We start from the raw sequence: 18,001 nt of genomic DNA, 5'->3' as shown, positions 1-18,001 counted from the left end.
AGACTAGCCTTAAAAGTAATTTCCTCCTAGATTGCCTTGTTGGCCAAAATATTGGCAAAATTTCAAATTGCCTACCTCCTGCATAATTTTCTCTTTCCGACCATTGAAACATGAATTTGGTTGTATGGCCTGGGCAGCTAGTGCTATGAAATGTGGGTGAATTGGGTGTCAGTCACAAGTGGGCTACATGGTGTTCTTTGGCTCCCTCCAAGAGAAGTCAATGTAAATACTGAAGTGCATAAATTGGGTAAAATTTACATTGGAATTTATCGGAGCTGAATTGTTAAGCAGGTTACACAAAGGTCAATTACAACTTTGGTGGCTGAAAAGATGAGAAAAGATGAACATCTCCAATACTTGAACCAAGAATTTCATAATTAATTCCTACCGCTGTTTCACCATTTCAGAGCTGGTCACTCTTTTTGGAATGTAATCAGATACATTTAATGGTTTTGACCAATTTAGGGTTCACACTTATAGGAAGGGGCTCAGCAAAAGGAATCTACTCTTTCGTTTTTTATAATGAGAGCTAGTTACTTTTTGTGTTCTTTTCTCAAATAGACTTGCTCTAATATCCTTTTTCTCTCCTTAGTGCCCCAGATGAAGCTGAAATGGTGAAACTCAAGACGAGCAAGAGGCAATCTTGTAGATTTGCATTCTTTGCTTCATCTTATAGGAGAGATAGAGGAAAAAAGATTCAGCAACGCAAGCATATGCAAAAAGCAGCACCGCTTAGTCTTTCCCAACAACAGCAGGCAGTCAGAAATCCAAAATGGTGGATGCATGTTGTTTCAGATTTAGACCCATAAACCCCAAACTTGTATGGCAGAAAGAGTCAGTAAAGTCAGCAAATCCATTTGAATTAGTAATGCAGGAAGTAAAGAGTTGTGGTTATAAACAACGAAAGAGTGGACTCCTTTTGCTGGGAGAATTTTGATAAGTATGAAACTTAACGAGTGCAAAACCTGCATACTAGTGATGGGTGAGTATGCTCGTTACTCGAGATTTCCCGAGCATGCTCAGGTGTTCTCTGAGTATTTGGGAGTGCTCGGAGATTTAGTTTCTGTTACCGTAGCTGCATGATTTGCGGCTGATAGGGAATCCCCACATGTATTCAGGCTGTCTATCAAACAGGCAATCCCTGCATGTATTCAGGCTGTCTAGCAGCTGCAAATCATGCAGCTGCGGCCACACAAACGAAATCTCCGAGCACGCCAAAATACTCAGAGAACACCAAGCATGCTCGGGAAATCTAGAGTAAAGAGCATATGCCCTCATCACTACTGCATACGCAACACATTAACATCTTGTAGTCAGTTGTGAATGATCACTACTGTATATCTCCTTCAGAAGTTGAGGTCTTAAAAGCAAATGTAATCAAAAATCAAAACAATAATACTCTGACCAACAGCCATGACACTTTGCCCAAAAACCTGGCTACATTCCCATGTCATCTGCATAGGACCTTGTACGAGGCAGATTGTCTTCCAACAGATTGTCGTTCCCATCGAGTATAGCTGACTAATCCGTACCACTAATGATGTAATATTTATCTAAATATATACATGTAGAGAGAGAGATAAAATCCTGTGATCCCAACGTATTATTACCCCTCTATTGATCACTTATAAGGCCACATCTTGAATTTGGGATTCAGTTTGGGGCTCGACATTTTAGAAAGAATATTGGAATGTTACAGTCAGTTCACAGGCACCTAGATTATTACATGTGATAGAAGGCCTCTCCTGTAATGAGATCTAAGAAAAGTTGGTCTTACTTAGCTTAGAAAAAAGGTAATTTATATATGTTCAAATGTCCATGTAATAATCCAGAATATTTAATAATTCAGTACCTATAAATTCCCGCTAAAAGGAATTTAACGAGGTATTCAGGCCAGAAGTTATCACCTGTTCACAGAATATGTAATAACATCTATACCGGTGTAGGTCTGACAGCAGAGCACTCGGCTATCTCCAACAGTCCCATAAAGCATCAACAGATTGGCGGTTGAGCATTCGCACTGCTGCTATACTGGGATGGATGGATGCATGGATGCATGGGTAGATGGAGGATGGATTCGTGGATGGGCGCTTATGTACTGGCACTACTTCCATGTACCGGAAATACATTTGTCGGCGCATGCGCACTTGTGCTTTTCGGCTTACCCGCAGTTGGGCAAAGAATAAAGCGCAAGTGCGAGACACGATTTGTTAGCATAGGCGCAAAATTTCTCACAGCAATGAGGATGACACAGGAGGCGTCTAGGATGCCGAGCAACAGCCAGTGGAAGAGGTGGAGTGGCCCAAAGCCACGCTCATCGGACTGGACGAATCCGATTAGAATACAGCGCAGGAGAAAGCAAAAATATTTTTTCAGGGCTATACAGGGGGAGTCAGGGGGGGTTACATAAGTATTTAGGGAATGCAAAACAGATGCTGACCAAGATGATATTTTTGGCTGGTATGACACAAAAATGGTGATGGGTCCCTTTAAATATAATAAATATCACTATATACATTGTTAGAAGAGAGTTTGTCAGCATAACAATAAAAAAAATCAAAAAGAATACATCAACTTTGCCCATGTGAACAAAGGCAAAAATAAAAACAAAACAAGTTCTCCATATTACGTCTGCCAGAATCCTTGCAGCATTTGCACTTCTTAATATGCAGGACTAATAACCAAATGCATTTGTTAAGAGGCTGTCTACAAAGAAATCCTGGCTTCCTATTTTTTTTTCCAAGATTCCTCCAGAAACTATGTGTAATTGTCCTCTGACCAAGTTTTGCAAAAGAGCAGATTTTTTTTCTTCTTTCCTCATTCTCTTTTTTTTTTTCTCTCTCTCTCTCTCTCGTGATCACGCTTGTGAAAAATGTGTATTTCTCTGGGGGAATGTCTAATCCCCATAAATGATGCTATGAATCTTTTTTTTTTTTTTTTCATCCCCCTTCAGTGAAGACCTTCCTGGTATCCCTTTTATATAAATAATTAAAAAAATAGAAAAAAATTTCACAACTTGGTGAGCGCGGATCCCTGGGTTGGCCTTTTATGAAAGTCTTTTCTATTTATTTCCAGCCCAGATAAGATCTTAATCACAGCCCTCAAATTATTCGAATCGACATTTATCAACCTTAGTCATCTTTTCTATAGCGTGCGCTGCCTGACAACGCTGCTTTTCTTTCACCTCTGCTGTTCAATGGAAGTTAATTTTGAGTATATGATTTATCTTGCTGGGCTAACAGTACTGAGGCCGGCCATCTTTTCAAAGGGCTGGCCGGGGAGTGAATTATAGCGGAGTTGTCCGGTGATTGCGTTCAACAGGGAAGGAGAAAAGCCGACCAGTGTGATGCCCCGATGCGGTGCTGGGTCCTTTTGAGCGCGCGGAGAAAAAAGATTAGGCCTCTGACCGTGGGGCTGACAGGCGAGCGTTATATCAGCAGACAAAAGCTTGAATACCTGAAAGGATCAGAACTGCGTGTTCCCTGAGCTTTCGTGTTGTTTATGGGCCGTAGGCTGGCCATTTTTTTTTTTCATCACTTTGCATAATATCCTAACAAACAAGAACGTCTTAATTCTGGCAAATCGGTCATTTCGCTACGGATTGCATCAGGGGGACCTTAGCAATTTCTCGCTTACATTACTCAGGAGCTGAAAGTTTTTTGCATATTTGAGGGAATATTTATAGAAAAGCACAAAAAGAATATTTTTCTGACCACAGGCAAAAAAATACTAAAGGAAACTGCTTGGCCAATGAAAGATGAAAGGAAGATCCTCCCTCCACTTCACAGACAGTTAGCCACGTTCAGTATTTGGTCAGTATTTTACCTCAGTATTTGTAAGCCAAAAGCGGGAGTGGGTGATAAATACAGAAGTGGTGCATATGTTTCTATTATACATCTCCTCTATTTGTTCCACTCCTGGTTTTGGCTTACAAATACTGAGGTAAAAAACTGACCAAATACCGAACGTATGACCGTGGGCCTAATGGGTTCTGCCTCGTATCTTCACAAACCACACCTCTATTTGATAACAGCCATATGTAAGTTTGGGCTTAAAGATAAAAAGTTGTCAGCTGGGGGAAAACCGTCTTTCAGAAAGTAGCTCTCTTGAATGTGAAAACCCCATCCACATGTCAATAATACATGACTATGATGAAGCAAGAGCCAGGGACATAACAAGTAACCATCGAGTTCAGTAAAAATAAAAAAAACTTAGAAGGGGGCTCCCACTCCACCCCGTAAGTTTAGAACATAAAAAAACCTAGGATTTGAATGGTTTTTTTAATCCAAAAATTTACTGTAATACACACAGTAATGTCATTATATTGGGATAATGCAAACAGTAATATCACTATAGTTGGATAATACATACAGTAATGTAATTATATTATTATTATTATATATTTTTATAGCGCCATTTATTCCATGGCGCTTTACATGTGAACGGGGCAAATATAGACAAGTACAATAAACAGGAGTAAAACAAGGCATACACAAGTAAGGAGGAGAGAGGACCCTGCCCGCGAGGGCTCACAGTCTACAGGGGATGGGTGAGGATACACTAGGAGAGGGTAGAGCTGGTCATGCGGCGGTTCACTAAACTGGGGATCACTGCAGGTTGTAGGCTTGTCGGAAGAGGTGGGTCTTCAGGTTCCTTTTGAAGGTTTCCATGGTAGGCGAGAGTCTGATGTGTTGGGGTAGAGAGTTCCAGAGTATAGGGGCAGCACGGGAGAAGTCTTGGACGCGGTTGTGGGATAAAGAGATGAGAGAGGAGTAGAGCAGGAGATCATGAGATGATCGAAGGTTGCGTGTAGGTAAGTACCGGGAGACCATATCACAGATGTATGGAGGAGACAGGTTGTGAATGGCTTTGTATGTCATTGTTAGTGTTTTGAACTATAGCCTCTGGGCAATAGGAAGCCAGTGAAGGGCCTGGCAGAGAGGAGAGGCTGGAGAGTAACGGGGAGACAGGTGGATTAGTCGGGCAGCAGAGTGTAGGATGGATTGGAGGGGTGCCAGAGTGCTAGAGGGTAGGCCAGAGAGTAGGAGGTTGCAGTAGTCGAGGCGGGAGATGATAAGGGCATGTACTAGTGTTTTTGTGGTTTCATGGTCAAGGAATGCACGGATCCGGGAAATGTTTTTGAGTTGAAATCGGCAAGAGGAAGAAAGGGCTTGGATATGTGTCTTGAAAGAGAGGATAGATTCAAGGATCACCCCGAGGCACCGAGCGTGCGGGACCGGGGAAAGTGAGCAGCCATTGACATTGATGGATAGGTCGGGTGGAGGGGTAGAGTGAGGTGGGATAATTATATTGGGATAATGCACACAACAATGTCACTACAGTGGGATAACGCACGCAATAATGTCACTATATTGGGATAATGCACACAGTAATATCACTATATTGGGATAATGCATACAATAATGTCACTGTAGTGGGATAATGCACACAGTAATATCAGTAAACTGGGATAATGCATACAATAATGTCGCTATAGTGGGATAATGCACACAGTAATGTCACTATTTTGAGATAATTAACACGATGATGTCACTATAGCGGGATAATGCACACAGTAATATCACTATATTGGGATAATGCATACAATAATGTCACTGTAGTGGGATAATGCACAGAATAATGTCACTGTAATGTTAGTGAGATAATGCACACAGTAATGTCCCTATAGTTGGATAATGCACACAGTAATGTCACTATATTGGGATAATGCACACAGTAATATCACTATATTGGGATAATGCATACAATAATGTCACTATAGTGGGATAATGCACACAATAATGTCACTGTTGTGGGATAATACACACAGTAATGTCCCTATAGTTGGATAATGCACACAGTAATATCACTATAGTGGGACAATGCACACAGTAATGTCACTATATTGGGATAATGCACACAGTAATATCACTATAGTGGGATAATGCACACAACAATGTCACTGCAGTGGGATAATGCATGCAGTAATGTCCCTATAGTTGGATAATGCACACAGTAATATCACTATAGTGGCATAATGCACACATTAATGTCATTATATTGGGATAATGCACACAGTAATATCACTATAGTGAGACAATGCACACAGTAATGTCACTACATTGGGATAATGCACACAGTAATATAATTATAGTGGGATAATGCACACACTAATGTCAGTATATTGTGATCATGCATGCAATAATGTCACTGTAGTGGGATAATGCACACAGTAATGTCAGTAAACTGGGATAATGCATACAATAATGTCGCTATAGTGGGATAATGCACACAGTAATGTCACTATTTTGAGATAATTAACACGATGATGTCACTATAGCGGGATAATGCACACAGTAATGTCACTATATTGGGATAATGTACACAGTAATGTCACTATACTGAGATAATGCACACAGTAATTTATGGGATAAGGCCCTCAGTGAACTTAAAGCTCAAGAAAAATGCAGACAAGGATGATAAAGAACAGAGATAATTCACATCATAAAACCTAGAACCTATCATGTTATAGCATAAGCGTGATATACACAAGAAGTCGCCATGCACCGTGTGACATCACAGCACGTAATGATGTCACTATGCAGGTATAATGAACCTGTTATGCACAGGGATGATGTAGTGATGTCACAACACAGAAAAGCAAAAAGAAGGCACCATTCTCTGCAACTCATGTCTGAACTTAGGTGCCCTTTTCAGGCCAATGGCTCATCGTAATGCAAAATTCCACCTGCTTTGGAAATACAAGTGGGCCCCCTCACCTCTTGGTCCGTTGCATGGCTGCATGTCCGCCCGTGTACTATACACATTAGATGGCTGTTGACCAAACAATGATTGGGTTGATCATTTAGCTGGCCATCTCTGCCATGCAGAGAAGCGCTAATTCAGTTGAGTTCTATGGTGTTCCCCATAAAAGAGATGTCACGAGACAGCTCTGATGGTGGCATAGCTCCAGGAGACAATTTGATCTGCAGTACAAAATTGGATATGTCAGATAAATATTTCCCCTGGTAATAAATTGGCTGGGATCACATACTCATTATACTGTTAGTCGATATTTTGTAGGTTCAGCCAACAGTACTGCTTAAAGCCGGCCATACACAGTAGATAGCTGTTGGATGAAAGATGATAGCCATCTCAGTCAACTCTCCCCTAGAAAGGATAGCTCGTTCAGCCGACTGCTCCTGTGTTCTCTATGAGAAAGCCACCAAGTGACAAGTAAGCTGGTGGTAAATCTCAGGAAAAACACCGCAATCGGCAATCAACATCACTCCCAATCAACATTTGGCCGGTACCATCCCACACATTAGACCATTGTCTGAACCTGTCAATACCAGAAAGGATCTGCCGAAATGATTCTTATGTGTATAGCCAGCCTTAAGACTTGAGACCAAAGTCTGACTTGGATTACCCCATCTAGCAGAGCTCATCCATTGATTTCTAACTTTTGTGGTATATACTTTATATAATAATATAACAAGAAACAGAACAGCTGTCATATACATTGTGGAGATTGGTGCCAGAGCAGAAAGCCTCATGCGCTCCGCAGGATGTTGACCACAGACTGGGGCAAAGCGTGCACTGCACACGGAGAACGGTGCACCGAGCCATTGAACCAAGACCACAGAAATCAACTCTTTGGATAGTAGGATATTTTTTTGCACTAGATACTAGAAAAGCTTTTCCCACCACTGCTTGGGATGAACAGTGAGAAGCGTGGCCCCTGATGATGACTCTCAGGTTGTAGATCTCATTTTGATGACTATGACACATTCTCACTAACGCTTACGTTCTGGTCATGGATCCAGCTCAGATTCCCTCAGTTTGAAAACCACAGATTCACCCAACCACATGAGTAGCCGATCCGTCACTAAGCCATTATCTGCCTGCTATGTACAAACTTGGCATAAGTGTTGACTATTTACTGGGTCACGTTACAGCTGGTGCCATCTGTGTGTGAGGATAGAATGAATCTTTCACAGAGATACATTTTATGTTTTCACATAGTGCCCTTCATGGCTACGGACGTATCATCTTTTTACTGTACTGTAATTATTTGTGGGGATAATATTCTCAGCGTTTAGCCATTATTACACATTATAGTCACATTTTTTGCTAAGTCGCGTCATTACCGTGTTCCTCGACATGCAATATAGTTGCTTACGATATATACACTATATACAGATCTAATGTATCCCTTAGATATAGACAACAAATAAAGCAGTCGCCAACAAAGAAGAGATTACATCGTATTTCATGTCATGAACTCAATTTCTGATTATTGTGACCGTGACAAAGATTCCAGATTTGGCCTATTTACTTGGTTTAGCCATTTTTTATCTTTTTTTTCACCGTCTCCCTTCTTCCTTCTTTCCTTGTAATTTTGATACAACCCTCTACTCTGGGCCAATTGCATCCCTGTTTGTAAACCCTTCATCGGAGCCCTGCGCCTGGCTGCTCCTCTCCCGATTTGGGTCCCAGAGGTGCTCGCACCGTCCTCCTTCACCTTTGTATACATTTATCGTATCGTTATGTCTTTCCAAAAATGTTAAGACTCCCCAACAGTCAGAGAACAGGAGGCTTGGAGAAGGTTTAGCGGCATAGACTGACTTACTTGTTGGGAGTCCACCAGTCGGCATTTGGTTACGCGCCTCCTTATTTTATTATATTCACAAAATAAATGTGTTATGTATTTACCATTGATAAAATAATGAAATTAAGTCAAGATTGTGCGAGTTGTCTGTTTATCGTTCCATGGGGTGGTGAAAATGTAGGTATGGTTTTCATGGGATTTCTCCATTCAAGCATCCTTATGACCAAGCTTTTTTAACATGTTGGAAAACCCATTTAATACCAAAAGCCACATAGCCGGTATATCGCTTCGCAGTATCGTGTCGGTTTTATTCAGTTTGACCAATAATAAAACAATCAACTAAAACTGAATTTTCCATTTTTGTTCTCTCACCAGTTCAGTAAGTGACGTGAATTACCATATAGGCAGCTGAAGCCGTATTTAGAAGCAATTCGCCAACAATTCAAGGCATCTGTCATCCCATTAACTCCGACCATATACACCGTTCATTCAATGCCTCCGCCGCCTCTTAAAACCTATTTACTGCCGGTTTAATCTCCATCTAGTTAACATTTAATGATGCCTATAAGTGCGAATGGGATTGGCTGACATAAGGCATGCGTATTGCAACTTTAAAAGTAACAGTGTGAATGGCGGCCTTAAAGAAAAGACATGTGATTAGCTATGTCAATACGCTAACCTATGAGTGCCCTAATGAGCTCAGGATGGTTTAGCCGCTAATTAGCATGCAGCTTTTTAAGGAGAGATAAGAATGTAATTACTGCAAGACGGGTGAGCCCAAGACTGGAATCACCAACGTTACCACTGGAATCTCCATTTAATCTATTCAATTCTAATGTAATACAAATCGCTATCACACGGAAAGGATTGCAAGGATATTATGGACTATAAGTTTGCATCTGACATCGCCACTTGTGTTATCCCCATTAATCCTATTTAAAATATTCCTATTTTAATGAGGTTGCTTCTGAAGCTTCTTAGCTACCAAATAGATATTCCCATTACAGCCTACGAAATGTATCAAGCCGCTAATTAACAAGCTCTTTTCTAGTGTCCCATACACTGTCATAGGTGCTACTTACTTAAAGAAGGTGCAAATGATTCCTGGTAACTAATAAGGATGCTACATGCAATTTCTACCATGCCGTATTGTCGACCTTTGTAAGTTAAACATTAACTACTTTCCATGGGCACGAAGTTGTGTAAGCAACATTTTCTTGTAAGAGGCGTGAAAAAATGTGAAATTCTTCTTAAGGTGGCCCTAAAAAATTGATCAACATCAGTGCCAGCAGATGATTTCCGCAAGACCAGCCAACCATCTAATGTCTATTTGTGTATCTGTATGAGAAAGGAAGGATTGGGTTGTTGGAGTTCAACATGTCCTATCCTTATGTTGTTAAAGGATAAACTGTGGCAACAGGTGACTAGGAGTCGCTTACTCCTTATGTCGATTGGGAATACATACATGCTTGTCTGTACCAAGAGTGAAAACATCAAGAGGTCACACGTAATTGATTGTTCGTCTTACAGCAAATTAAAGTTTATGGCCAAACTAAGTCTGTTTTTCCTTCCGGTTTTAGAAATTTCCATAATCTCATAGATGTTCATATACTGTAAGTGATAGAAACAGCTTTCAAAATAGCATACTTCCAGGTACTGATTAATTCCATCTCTAACTTCCAATTCCAGAGCAAAAAGACCCAGCACTATGGTCCTTTGTAAAAGAGAAGGAAGGAAGGAAGGGAGGGAGTGAGAAAGGAAGGAAGGCAGGATGGAGGGGGGAGTAAGAGAAGGAAGGAGCGAGAGAGGAAGGAAGGAATTAAAAAAGGAAGGAGAGAGAAAAAAGAGAAAGAGAAGAAGAAGGAAATGGAGAGAGAAAGGGAGGAAGGAAAAAGGGAAGAAAGGAAAGAAGGAGAGAAAAAAGGAAGGAAAGAAGGGGAGTAAAAAGGAAGGAAAGAAGGAGAGAAAAAGGGAAGGAAAGAAGGAGAGGAAAAAGGAAGGAAAGAAGGAGAGTAAAAAGGAAGGAAAGAAGGAGAGAAAAAGGGAAGGAAAGAAGGAGAGGAAAAAGGAAGGAAAGGTGGAGAGAAAAAAGGAAGGAAAGAAGGACAGAAAAAAGGAAGGAAAGAAAGAGAGAAAGGGAAGGAAAAAGGAAAGAAAAAGAAAGGAATGAAGGAGAGAAAAAAGAAAGGAAAAAAGGAAGAAAAAGGAAGGAAAGAGGGAGAGAAAAAAACGAAGGAAAGAAGGAGAGAAAAAAGGAAGAAAAGATGAGAAAAAAAGGAAAGAATTAGAGAAAAAAGGAAGGAAAGAAGGAGAGAAAAAAGGAAGGAAAGAAGGAGAGGAAAAAGGAAGGAAGGAAGGAAGGAAGGAAGGATGGAAAAGGGAAGGAGGGAAGGTTGGTTTGCCCTAATCCTAATTTCCATATGCCCTATTCAGTAGCTCATGGACGGCAGATATTTAGGTATTAGACACAAAATACTAAGATACAAGAAAGACATTGGTTAAACAACCTTTAGTGTGTACATTATGAAACAATATACTTTGCAAACAAAACCAACATCCAAATACCCCATTATGTCATTTTCAGTTGGTAAGAGGGGTCTCCTGATTAGGACTTTCATCTAGTAGATAAAAAATATCAAATACAAAGACAATATCTCTTCTTACTGCCAGGAGGACCCTGCATTACATTGCATCACATTGCCCTACATTACACAAACAGCCCAATGATACACTGAATGTGGAACACTTGTTGCCAGATTCCCCACAATTTACAGTTCTTCGCATAGGATCCAACATGTAACATGCTTTGATCATTTTATTGTTCAATGACTCTTCAATGAAAGACAAATTGTTCAAAGTGGACAATCCCCTTAAGGAAAAAAACAGTCAGTTATATAGAACCTTTAATTCATGAACACTCGTTTTGAAGGCTCCATCGTTTTCTTCTCCATGGATATTTATTTCACAGTAAAATTGCTCACTCATTTCATTATGACATTCATCTATGTTTTCTCCCCAAATAAGTCCAGCTTACTCAGTCTTTATGTAAGGTCGCTTTTCACACAAATATTTTCTCAGTATTAAAATAGCAACACGTTAGTATTGAGTGATCATGTAGAATTCACTAAAATAGCAAAAAAAAATTTGAAAATATTTATCCATTAGGATTGTCCAAGTCTGTATCTTTCAGCAAGAGTCCAAAAATTCTACTATCGGATTACCGTGCCAAAGTGCTCTTGTTGCTATATTTTACTCAGCGTAAATTAAAGAAACGTAAACATTGTTGTCTGCAGATACCATTGTCAAGGAGGGAGGAGGAAATTGTGGATATCACTTGAGACAAAATGGGTGTGTAGGAAAGTGTCTAAATTAACGCACTGTGAAAGAAGTGCAGAACCCCATCCTGTAGATAGATGACTCCATTACTAAGGGACAGATCTAATTGTTTCCTTAACTCAGCTCTGTAATAATGCAAGGTATGTAGAAAAATAATCCATAAAATAATTACAAATACAAATTTAAAGCAGGTCTGTTACACAAAACCTGTAAAAAAGAATGGTCATGCTGAACGCATCCACAACATCAAGTCAAAACTGCTTTTGTTGAACGTATTGGTTCAATGTTTTCAGAACAAGTCACAAATTTCATGGTCTATAACTAGCCATCCATAACTTTTTAAAGGAGATCTGTTCTAAATACCTCGAATACACTAAATCTGGAACTGTGGGGTTGTTGTTTTTTTAATTATAGGTCCCTCTCCGTTTTACAACCTGTTTGTAAATTAAATCTTTTTAGCCAACAGGGTATGAGCTTCAAGAAGATGCCCACCAAGAAGCTTGAGGATCACACTGCCTTGACTAAGAAGACAATGGAAGAGGGGGCCAAAGCTTAGTAACAGATAGATGTAGAAATTAAAATAAATGCAAGATTCAGAACAACAACATTTAGACCAGATAACAAAATACTTATGCCAATTGATAGGTTGTCTTTAAAGAGGTAGGTTCCAGTTCAACTGCATTTTTCCAGCAATAGAGTTGAAGGAACTTAATTTCGCACAGTTCTCTGCAATCGTGGCATCTACTATTGTCCAATGATTTTCCTGCCCTGATCTAAAAGCCAACAAGTCCCTTGTAATCTCTTTTAGTATCTCTGCAGTTTCAGATGGATTACACTTGACAACAGGCAGAGGGCAACAAGATAGACAAAAAGGAGACACCTAAGGGTACTGTCACACTATACCATTTCGATCGCTACGACGGTACGATTCGTGACGTTCCAGCGATATCGTTACGATATCGCTGTGTCTGACACGCAGCAGCAATCAGGGATCCTGCTGAGAATCGTACGTCGTAGCAGATCGTTTAGAACTTTCTTTCATCGCTGGATCTCCCGCTGTCATCGCTAGATCGGTGTGTGTGACACCGATCTAGCGATGCGATCCAGCGATGCGTTCGCTTGTAACCAGGGTAAACATCGGGTAACATCGGGCACAGCGGCTGTGCTTTCACTTTCACTTTACGGCCGGCAGTCACAGTGCGGGAAGCAGACGGCAAGGGACCTGACGGACACCAGAATGTAAGTATGTGCTGTTTGTTTTTTTTTAGTTTTACGCTTGTAACCAGGGTAAACATCGGGTTACTAAGCGCGGTCCTGCGCTTAGTTACCCGATGTTTACCCTGGTTACCCAGGGACCTCGGCATCGTTGGTCGCTGGAGAGCTGTCTGTGTGACAGCTCCCCAGCGACCACACTACGATTTACCTACGATCACGGCCAGGTCGTATCGCTGGTCGTGATCGTAGGTAAATCGTATAGTGTGACGGTACCCTAAGGGATGACACTTTGGAGTGATTATTTGGGGGTTAAGACAATGCCTAATTTCCCCAGCAGAGGTGCTACCTGGAGGTTAAACACTTCCTGACAAGCTCCTCACTAGATTGCTGCCGTCCACTTGAGATTCAGGAGAGGACATCTTGTAAACTGATTATTTTTTGGGAGACTTTCTATCCAAAGGATATGTCCGATGTGGACCATATCTTTGACATATGAGTCCCCTTATAAGCTTTTACAAAAAGTAGTCTAATTTACTTATTTCCTTTTGCCTTTAAATGTTTGTACCTGGTTATAAATTCCACCATGTGCCCATACCAAATTATGTAACTATTAACTCAGCCGTTTTAGTCAACATCTAATGGTATTGTCCATGTTTGACCACCACTAAATACAAACTCCTACCTATCGCTTTAATGTAATGATTAGGAACCAGGGACTGAGTTGGTAAATGTCCATTGTGGGACAACCCCTTTAATACAGCCACTCTCCTAAATGACATAGAGTTTGTCATACCCTTTTACTGGAATCACTGAGAAGTCACTTGATCATTAGCTCTTTCTTCCTGTCTTGACCAAGATAGGGTGATCAATAAGTGGAGCAGGCGACCATGAGAGGTGGTGAGTTCTCCTTCAATGGAGGCTGGACATACATCTGTCTGGGATGATTTAGTGAATCCTGCTTTCAACAGGGGGTTGGAACAGATGACCCAGGAGGTCCCTTCCAGCTCTTCCATTCTATGATTCTATGACCAACCTCCGTGACTGTAATAACCATATATCGATCACCAGATTGGGTTAACGCTACCTGTATATCACTCTTCTCCATTCCAAATGCTCATAATGATATTATAATGTTAACATAACAATGAAATGTTTGCAGTACTTTGTAGCATATGGTTTTATACATGACTTGTCATCCGGTTATTCTGTCTGGAAAGCTTATTCACAGTGCTATGAGGGATTATCATATTATTAAGGCAGCGGTACAAAGATTTACAAGGGACGTATCACCCTGCCTGTGCCGTTCATATTAGATACAGATGTGCTGTTAGTCATAATAGGGGATGCTTTACTCAAAAACTGCCTGATAGATGCAAATATTATCTTGGGATCATAATAATGAAATAAATGCATTTTATATTGAAATAATATGAGCCATATAGACTCAAGGCTTCTTTTGCATTGAAGCCCGAAAGCCATTCGTCTAATCCATCGATGGTCACGGAGGACCTCAGGAGACACGTTGTGGTCATTTATCTTACTGCTCCCTACTTGTTAGTTCCTATATATTCTGTAATATCTAATTGGTTTCTGCTTTATAAAGATATTGAGGTTGTGGGTGTGTGGCATGTATGTTTTAAAGGGAGTGTCTAATGTAGAAAAATTAGCTTAGTAACTTATTTAGGACATTCAAAAATGGAAAATGAAAAACAGAGCAAGCAGCAGCCATCAAAAGCATTTTTGATTCCAAGTTTTTTGGTGGTCTATCCATTAATATTGCATGAACTATGCTCCCAACATCCCCATGCAGTTTTATTCCATTTTTGGAGCATGGCCATTATGTGATGTACGATGCGTGACTTAAACAGTAACCGTCACTTTATTTTTTTAATAAATCAATAATGCACATGAATATAAGCAAATTTATGATTGTGACCTCTGCACCTGTCCTCTCTACTCCTTCTTCACTCATTGGTTGATGCAGAGCGTCTCTTCCGTATTATTCCTTAGATTTGTAGCTCTGCCCAGTCCAGAAGATATGGGGCTATTTTCTGACTGCTCACTATTTAAACCCCTGAGAATCAGTTCCCACTGCCAGTCAATGCCTTTGCTTTCCTGGTATATACCTCTGTGCTCCTGTGTTTTGTCCTGATTATTCCAATTTTTTTACCTCAGCTTGACATTTTACTACCCGTTAGTTTTACGATTCTGTTCCTGACGTGACTTCTTGACTTTGACCCTGCTTCGCGACCCTTCCTCCCTCTGGTTCGTTCCTCAGGATGACAGCCCTTCTATAAAAGCAATCCACTGGATCCCATTGTAAGACCAAATACCTGTACAGGGGTTAAAGGGTGAAGGGCCAGGGTTCTTCTGAAGTCTGCCAGACAAAGTGGCTTCTGCCAAGTCTGTCTGAGGTAGGCTTTTTGAGTCTGTGGCCTCTGAAAGTCGTGACAGTGAGATATCGTATCAAAGAAGTCTGCTCCTTTCACCTCGTGAACAGGTCTTTCACCCTTAATTCTTGAGTAAAATATGCTTTCAAAGAAGATAGATTTCCCCAATACTGAGATAAGAGATGATAGTTGGTGATTTTCAAATTCTTCAAGTTCTCCTGAAATGACAGTTATGGTTCTTCATGGAACTTTATGTGGACCAACTGTCTCCTATCTCAGTAGAGGAAAGTCGGTATTCTCTGATGAATTGAAAATTTTGAGAATGAATGATCAGTTCAGGAGGAGAAAGAAGAGGATTTCTTGAATGAAATGTATTACAGAGTTTCTTATTTTCAAGTGTACTATTGATTTATTAGGAAAAAACTATAAGATGACTATTACTCTGTAGGACCTTACAACGCTGATGCTTATGCACAAGAAAAAAAAAATTGCATCCTCCATTTTTGGCTCTACTTCTTCTTTGGACTTAAAACTAAAACCGTCCATAAACTAAATTGGATCTGCACTGTTTGAGTAGGACATTTCCTTCTCTCCAGATGGTCCTCACTTTGTGTGAAGTTCTTCCAGCGCAGCATAGTAAAAACTGAGAGGATTGGGAGAAGTTGATACATTTCTGACCCCATTGTTTCGCTAACACTTGATTTTCACTTACCGTAATTAAATTAATCTGGTAAGAAGATGTAGGGTCCATTCTAAACAATAATTCCGATTTGTAGAAGCAGAGATTTGTACAAGAGAGCGGTAAACCACGCTAAGTGGAAATCTTATGTAGGATGTAGACAATCCCACTGGGCACTTAGCAAAATTTTGCAATCCCCCAACATTTCGAGTCGTCTATGATCATATAGGTTAGTTAAAGCCTGTAAAATCACAAATGAAAAGGGATCCCTGTATTAAAAAGGGATCCATTCCCTACATAACATTAGAATACATTCCTGCGAAATACAACGATATGATAAAACTTGCAATGCAATATGCTTAAAACAGAAAACTTGAACTTTACAGTTAACTCCAGCTGGCTACATTCTTAATTCGATTCGAGAATGCTCACAATCCAGCATTTAATTTCAAGGACGTTCTGTACGCAAGCCAATGTATTCAGGGCATAACCAAGAAATAGCTGGTATTATGTTCAGCTATCGGGAAGCAAAACAGTATTAAAAGAGGGGGAGAAAGCAAAAGAGAAATCTGGTTTTCTTTATGACATAGGACTATTAATATCTACTCAAGTTCCCATTTGTTTTGCACAGAGTTTCGGATCCGCTCTCCGGGAAGGTTTTTTTGGCCTGTTGTAAAGCTGTCCGCATTTTGATAGTAAAACAAAAAAATAGAAACGACTGTCAAAATAAAAGAAGATTAATTTTGCCAGTTCTGAAGTGTAACGGAACGTTTTACATGGGTCATTTAGGGCGATATCTCTCCAATGTAACATTTTATAGTTTGTGTATTCTATGGACGACACAGTTAAGCAATAAAATGTATAATCTGGTGGGTTGTTACATGATGGAACGTATACTTTTAAAGCTAGGTTTATGGCTCACATGCAGAGTGGATATTGTAAATCATGTTATTCCAGACCACGAAAAGGAAAGAGAAGAAAGGAAAGTGAAAATCTGCAGAGATAGAACCAATGTGCCTGTCTTCAAGTGACCACTTATGAGCTACACATACTAGAAGAGCAATCTATGAGATTGTCATTCATGTTGTCCTATCTAAGGCAGTCAAAAATATATGTATCATCCAAAAATGACCTATTTTTAAAAAATGTTTTAATGTTAACTGTTTTTTAGGCTGGGTTCACACTGCGTTAGTGTGACCCGTTTAATGGACTACGTTACACCGTGACATAACGCGGTGTAATGTAGTCCATTAACGCCGCCATTACTTTCAATGTCGGATGCATCGCTAGTGCACGCCCACAATTGGCGTGCGCTAGCGATGTGCTGTCATTGAGTGATGGACCCGAGACGCGGGCTGCAGCGTTTCCGGATCCTTCACTGCTAGCGCACTGCTAGCGCACTGCTAGCGCAGATGGAGCTAGCAGATGCTCCATCTGCGCTAGCGCTGTGCAAACGTCGGCACTTGCATTAGTGCAGTCCATTTAACGGATGTGTTGAACGGACTGCACTAACGCAGTGTGAACTTAGCCTTAGATATTTGGAATATGCTATTTTTTTACTTCTCCATATCACGATTTACAGTACTGGTAAAAACTTACCAGTAAAAACTTGTTCAAATTGTAGTGTGCACTTTGTAGATTCAGACTGAAGGCAGCAAAGTCATGAACCAATACATATAAACATTGATGAGTAAAGAAATATGTGAAACAAATCTCAAATCACCCCTTGTGCTTTCATGATTGCTTTACGACCTCTTGGCATGCTCTCAA

General features: G+C 40.3%; 1 protein-coding gene across 3 annotated transcripts in view; it reads right to left on the bottom strand.

Annotated features, from left to right (window-relative positions):
* Positions 1-18,001, bottom strand: part of PRDM16 (PR/SET domain 16) — a 796,061-nt gene that overhangs the window by 716,062 nt on the left and 61,998 nt on the right. The window lies entirely within an intron of this gene.

Source organism: Ranitomeya imitator, chromosome 10 (assembly GCF_032444005.1).
Source record: "Ranitomeya imitator isolate aRanImi1 chromosome 10, aRanImi1.pri, whole genome shotgun sequence".
NCBI lineage: Eukaryota > Metazoa > Chordata > Amphibia > Anura > Dendrobatidae > Ranitomeya > Ranitomeya imitator.
The sequence above is the reverse complement of the archived record's forward strand: the minus strand, read 5'-3'. Positions and strand labels throughout refer to the sequence as shown.